At 32.9% G+C, this 7,115-nt stretch overlaps 1 pseudogene; it reads left to right on the top strand.

Moving 5' to 3' along the window:
* The first annotated feature begins 2,186 nt into the window (after positions 1-2,186).
* On the top strand, positions 2,187-2,741 carry LOC143543948 (nuclear transcription factor Y subunit B-4 pseudogene; annotated as a pseudogene).
* The last annotated feature ends 4,374 nt before the right edge of the window (positions 2,742-7,115 follow it).

Here is a 7,115-nt window from a genome sequence, read left to right on the forward strand (position 1 = left end):
AAATACAAATAAGCAAATATTTATAACGTTTCATAACCGAAAATTAGCAACTACGAACAAAAAATAACAGCAAACACTTGTAAAAATAAACCTAATAATGACAGCAAATTGGTTCTCACTGTTTTCATGTTAAAAATAAAATGTATTTGATCATGTTTCAACAATTAATTCATATGCCAAATGTTATCAACTTATTACTTATCAAACAAATAATAAAAGCAAAGTCATTTTTAGACAAATATACATATAGCAAAAATAAAACAATATAAACCTTGTCTTGGAAATCAAGATGACAAAAAGTGATAGATTTACAGGGAATGGTAGGTTAAACATTAAAGTAAAAGAAATATAAAAAATGTTTTCTGGGTTTTTACGTAAATCAAGGTTGGTTAAAAACAATAGCACTATCTTCTTCTCCGTTCTCTCTCTTTCTCATAGAAGCATCACTGGACCACCAGACCATCGCAGCGCCACCACCTCCCACCGGCCTGAAAATCTTTAAAACTATCTTTTTCATTATGTTTAAATCCCCTATCAAAGAAAATCAAGAGGGTCCAGCAGTAATTGTTTCTTATTTTGAGTTCTCCGGTGTAATGCCAGTTTTGCCGGTCGGAGGGTCAAGTGACCCTCCTGAACCCCCCCCCCCCCCCTCTTTAAATCCGCCGATGCATATGTATAACGTTACGCATATACCTAAAATTCATAGTATTTTTTTTTTAATTTTTAGCAGAAAATGATAAAGTTACATTTATATCATTTTTACATCAGTATAAGATTAAGAAAAATAAAATGATTCATTTTGTTTTACGTATTTTAGCATTTCAGTTTGATCTTTTATAAGCTCCTCCCGGTTTGAATCAAAAGCACATAAAATAACAGAACTTGTAAAATTCTTTAAAGTTTTTTACTTGTGGGTTTCTGTTGCTTTATATAAGATTCGTTATTCTATATATAGTTATATACCCAGTTGACAATTATAAGTTATTTAATTAAGGCCTTTTTTAAAAAATAAGTTGTTTATTTAATGTTTTTAATACGAGCCGTTGATTTGAAGATGTTGTGAGTAATCGTAGTTAGTGGCAATAGATTAGGTTTAAGTGGTGGGTCTTTATAACGTACGCCAGCATGAATATATTTTTAAATTAATGGTAAAGACAATCTGAGCGTTGTCATGGTTGAAACTTGAAAGTGTAAAAGAGCCGAATCCACTATAGATGTATATTGATGGTATATAAGTATTTTTCATATATAAGAGCACACGTAGTCGTTTTGGATCTCCACGACTCACAGCTCTGAAAAGCATCAAAATCGTACAAAAACCGCCAAAATTGTTGGTGAAAACGAGGGAGTATTCACCAAATTACCTAAAGGAAAAAAAAGAAAAGAAAAAGAAAAATAGCTCCCCTGATTCGTGGCCTAGACAATGTCCCTTGTCAGACAGGGCAGAATCAGTCATTTTAGAGACCTAAAACGAAAAATAAAAAAATCTGATGTCTTTTTTAAAATATAATTGGTTTGCACTTTTGGTATCTATTTTCATAAGATTTAAAAAACATGAAAAAATAAAGTTGGGAACTGTAGATTCAAATATGCACCCCCGGCCAAGAGCAAGAATAGAGTCTTACTAGTATACTAGAGTTGTGTTTCGGTTTATAACCCTCAAAATAAACCTAACATACATTAAATGACGTGTTTACATTTTTTTTAAATTGGGGCCTTAGTGAAGTTGTGTCTAACGTCCTAGCTTGTTTATAACGCCCCTGCTGCCGGGGCCGATCGTTTCAAGCTCTTCATCCGACTACATGTGACCTTCCGAAATCCGTAGTACATATACTGATAACTGCAAGAGTTTGTATAAAACTATGTACGTAATATAGTGAGTTAATAAGAAATAGAAAGAAAGACGGTTTATATACCATATAACCCTTGAACGTATAAGCAAAAATTAAAAACGTATAATATGATACTTGAGTAATCAATATAATACTCGCTCTGAAAAATAATGGGACATGCGGTTATTTAACTGTCTTATGTATCACGCTTAAAATTTTAAGACACAATTGTGTTATGAGATTCTCGCACCTCTCACGATAATATTTTCTCACTATAATATTGGTTCTGTGGATAATAATTGATATAAAAGCAACGTGTCTGTGTTTTAGAGGATCAAGATTTACTTAACCAATATGGTTCACAATATAGGATCTAACTCTAACTCTAACTCAGGTAGGGAAGTATTAAACTTCTCATATGATGCTAGCACAATTGCAAGTACCACTTCTCAACAAGATCCGCGTGTTATCAACGAACAAGATCGACTGCTACCAATAGCGAATGTAGGTCGTATCATGAAGCAAATCCTTCCCCCAAATGCAAAAATCTCCAAAGAAGCTAAAGAAACCATGCAAGAATGTGTTTCAGAGTTTATTAGCTTTGTGACCGGCGAAGCTTCAGATCATTGTCGTAAAGAAAAGCGAAAGACTGTCAACGGAGACGATGTGTGTTGGGCAATGATGAATCTAGGGTTTGATGATTATGCAGAACCATTGAAGAGGTATTTGCACAAGATTAGAGAGCTTGATGGTGAAAGGGCTAATCAAAATAAAGGGGCTAATAGCAGTAGTAATGAAGAGAAAGATTACAGATCTACAGGTAACCAAGCTTCTTCAAAAGCTAATTTTTCTCCCTCGGCCCTGAATCTTTTCGAATTCACTGTTATAGATAAAAGAAATAGCTATTAGGGTTCATGTTTTAATTGGGTCAAGATAAATTTAAATACTTGTATATTAGATGATCCTGACCCTGAATAAGAAGAAAAGTTGAAGAGAAATTAGTTTGATCTGTGCTGAGTTTAATTACATCTAGGGTTAGGAAATGACCCTGAAAGAATAACATAAGTTGATCTTAATTAGGGCGTGCCTTTGTGAAGAATGAAGTTTTTGCATCATATTTGTATGAACACGATGAATGACGATTTCGAATTTTAACTTTTGAATCTATTATGTTAAGGTTTGTATATAATTTGTTTGGTCATTTTCTTGAATGAATTGTATCAAGATCTTGTGTGCTTAATCATTTGAATTCTATATACATGAGTTTTCAGATTTGTGCCAAAGAACTCCACCATAGGATATTGAGCTCGCGATATTCAAAACGTGATCAAAATTAATAAGATAGACGCATATTTTGATGTTATTTTTACTTATATAAGAGTATCGCTAGTGGCAAGCTTTCAAGATTGCGGTAAGAAAAGTGCCTCTTCGTTGTCTCCTCCACACGAGCTAAAATTAAAACACCCAAATACCAAGTTTTGTTGATGCTCTAACTATCCTTTCATCTACCTCTCAATAGCAGGCACAAACATGAGTCTTAATTTCTACTTGATTGGTTATTACAAATCATATGCTATTTAGCATATATATGGAAAGCCTAGCAATAAACAACAAAAAAGTGACCAAGTAACAGTAGTTTTAATGGGGTGACTCCCTTAACTAAAAAACATATTATTTAGGGTTTGTTATGCATTACCATCGTTAAAAGAAGATATGATTTGATTAAGTTTTATTTGTAATTGTCATTATAATCCTATAAATTATTAATTTAGTAATATACAATATCTAACTTGAGTTTCATTATCTATATTAATGTGAAATAACCTTAATTCCTACTCAAATACAGCATATATATTTAATTTGGGGAAATATGTAATTTCAAATGTTTAGTAAGGAGAAATATGTAAAAATCCCATATATATTTGCCAATCTCTTCCAACAATCTTGGAAGAATAAAAATGTTTGGCTCACTAAAACCGCAACTAGCCCAAGGTCAACAATCTTGTATGTATATTAACACATCAATATAATTGGTTGGAAAATACAATTTTGTGAGAAAATGTATGCTTGGTGACTTGGTGGGTATTTTTTTGTTGTTAAGTGTTGCAAATTGGGGACTGTCTCGCTTCTTTGGTTCCAGAGTCAGGGGCTCTGATATTTGGGCCCCGTCAGGGACACTATCCTTGGACCCCTGTCAAGGAGGCGTTATCTCTTGGAACCCCCATTGTTTAGGGGCTACGCCCCTAGTACGAATAGGCTTATTAAATCATAATAAGATCAACTACGTATACAACTCGCGCCCGACTTATTTTGATTCATATTATTATTAACTTGATCAACAAGTTAATCAAATTACACTAAAATAGCCAGCATCTATAGGTTACCTAATTATGCATACTATCAATCAGACTAGTGGTACGTCCTCCCGTTGGAGGTGCTCCTTAACTGATAATTAACAAAACATTCAGTGCAGGATTAAATAAACAATCAATCAACTACTTGAACTCTAAAGGCTTGTACTGTTAAAATGTGGCAAATGAGTCTAATTTGACTATGGAGACCATTGTTTTGTGTGTGTAGTAGGATATTGTTTATAGGTACATACATAATACTGCAGCAATGTTTTGGGGTTAGGGTTCTTGTGAAACCCTAGAAGGCAATTGGACATGCTTTATTCATATTTGTCATCAAAAACCCCATCTGCAAACACTTTCCCCACAAAAATAAGGTTCTTGGAAACACTTTTCATTGTATTATTATTTTTGTATAGTAAATGTTTTAATCTTTGTTTAATAATAAAAGCATAATGATGTTTGAAATGATCATTGTTATCCGGAAAATATGATTTTACCATATTTGTATAATTATAATAAATGTTACTCTTATATGAGAACAAGTACTGGACCACAAATAATTCAAAGTCCAAACTATCACTTATTGGCCGATGGTATCGATATATATACACAATTTAACCAATGATAATCCAATTTTCGTAAAATAATATATCATAATAAACATTTAGTTTTAGATCTGATTTAGTTTTAAACTGAATCTTCACAAGAAGACATTGATGAAAGTTGGTGGCCTGTTAGAGATTCCGGAATCCAATTAAGTTTTAATTAAACAAACTAATTATTTTTATAACTAATTATTTCTTACATATTGTACATATTCACAGTTTATTACATAAGCTTAACTAGTTTATGTTATATCATTTGTGATTTCATGCTATAGATTGGCATTGTGACAAATAGATGTGAATCTGTAAATTACCGTGGATTTTAGTATGTAACATGATGCATATGATCTTATATATATAGCTCATAAAATGTAAAGTTTTATAATATATTAGTTTTGGTTTAGAGCTATCCATTGGACGAGTTTGATGATTCAAAGGAGGAGATCGAAGAACAACAGGGCCGGGGATGTTTGGTTAGATCTACACGCAACAGCAGAAAGAAACGAAGGGACTCGTTTAGTTGTGAACTAGTAGCGCGGATTAATAGCTAGTAGCTCCACAACAACAGTAGCGACTAGTTGTTTCCGATATTAAGGGAAAGAAATGTTCTGATCAGGTGCGACCCAAGAGGGAAAAGGCTTGTAATCATACGCGTGGGTTTCATCTATAGCGGAAGGTAATGAAAAATGTTAGTAATGTCCAACAGCAGCGGGTGCGTGGTGTTTGCTCAGTTTTGGGGCTGAAACGGTGAGCAAGCTGTACAAGCGGGGTAGTTGTGGACAGTATAAAGATCAAGGAAGCATGTTGTTCGCTCAATTGAAAGATCATGATCGCAGCCAAGGGAATGGTTATGCGAGTTCATACAGCCGAGAGGCCAGTCAGAGACTGGGTCACGGGATTGATGAAGCTAGCTAGGGGTACCGAAACAACATAGTCAATGATCACGGGGAGTTTCAAGGTAGGTAACAAGACTCAGTGATCGGGGATGATGAGGCGATTGTTAATCCACTTCTGAGTGTATCTAGATTTTTATTACGGGGGTGATTGTTGAAAATAATTTGGATCAGATCAAAGGAAAAGAAAGAAAGATTAAAACCGATTCAAATGTATAAAGATAAAAAAAAATAAAAATGAGTCCACATTAATTTATTTTAACTTATTATTTAAATTTTATTAGGTTTTATGTTTTTTTTTATTTGTAAGTAGATTCTTAATTACATAAAATATATTAAAATAAAAATCGGACAAATGCGCACTTAGGTCATCTCCATGAACTAAGGAAAGTACTCATGTTTCAAGGCCATTCAAAGTCTTCTATGTATGTCTCCAATGAAGATATTTTCGTTACTCAATGTCATAGTTAACTAATTAATTAATGTTAATAGATATAAGAATATAGCATTTCTTGGCTTTTAATTCGTCTATCTTCGATCTTCTGGTCTAATGACAGGAGAGTGATGATTAAAACGTTAATATCATTTAATAAGCGAGTTTTATTATGTCTGGTAGGTTTAAAAATTGGTCATGTTTGTTCTACACAAAAAATTAAGTGTATTGATCGATTAACAAAAACAAGAAAGTAACAAAGAATATAATTAATAATTTAATGTGTTAATTCGCTTATGTTATTACCATTTACAAACTGATTACAACTTATTTTACAACCAGATTCTTTCGAAAAATGAGTTGGCGTCTTAAATGAGAGAATATATGAGTCGATCTGTTTCAGTTCGTAGATTTCAACCAGTCAACCAGCCGATCAATCGGTCACCTTACACAATCACCAGCCATTGTTTTAATCATAATTAGGCCAAAACAAAAGATATACTAAAGACCACACTTTAATTTATACATATTGGGCCCAACAATGTCACTTCATCCGACACTAATCAAGCCTTTTAAAAGACAAGATATTATCTTATGATGAGCTCGAAATAGATGTGACATAAATCATTCTAAAAATAGTTCAGTGAACACAAAAATGTTATTTTTGCTTAAAAGATGTTATCCTTTAACTTGATTGTGCCACTAGATTACATTTAATGATTCAGTAAGAGTTTGTGTATTATACTTATTCAACTTTAGGGGACGGTTCAGTAGAGAAATGAAATTAGAGTGAGAAGTTGAAGAAGTGAATCCTGGCCATTAGATATATTGATCAAAGACCTACATGTATTGTGACAGTTTTGGTAATTAATTATGCAGGTTTAAGATTTATTTTTTAATGAAAATGGTACAATAGTAATCTTGTGATACAATTAAAATAGGAAACTAAGCTGGTTGTTTGGAAACTTGCTTGTTATAATCAAACCCTTATTGACTTT

Source organism: Bidens hawaiensis, unplaced genomic scaffold (genome assembly GCF_021521415.1).
Source record: "Bidens hawaiensis isolate Kalapana, Puna unplaced genomic scaffold, B.hawaiensis_p1.1 tig00013365_1, whole genome shotgun sequence".
NCBI classification, from domain to species: Eukaryota; Viridiplantae; Streptophyta; class Magnoliopsida; order Asterales; family Asteraceae; genus Bidens; species Bidens hawaiensis.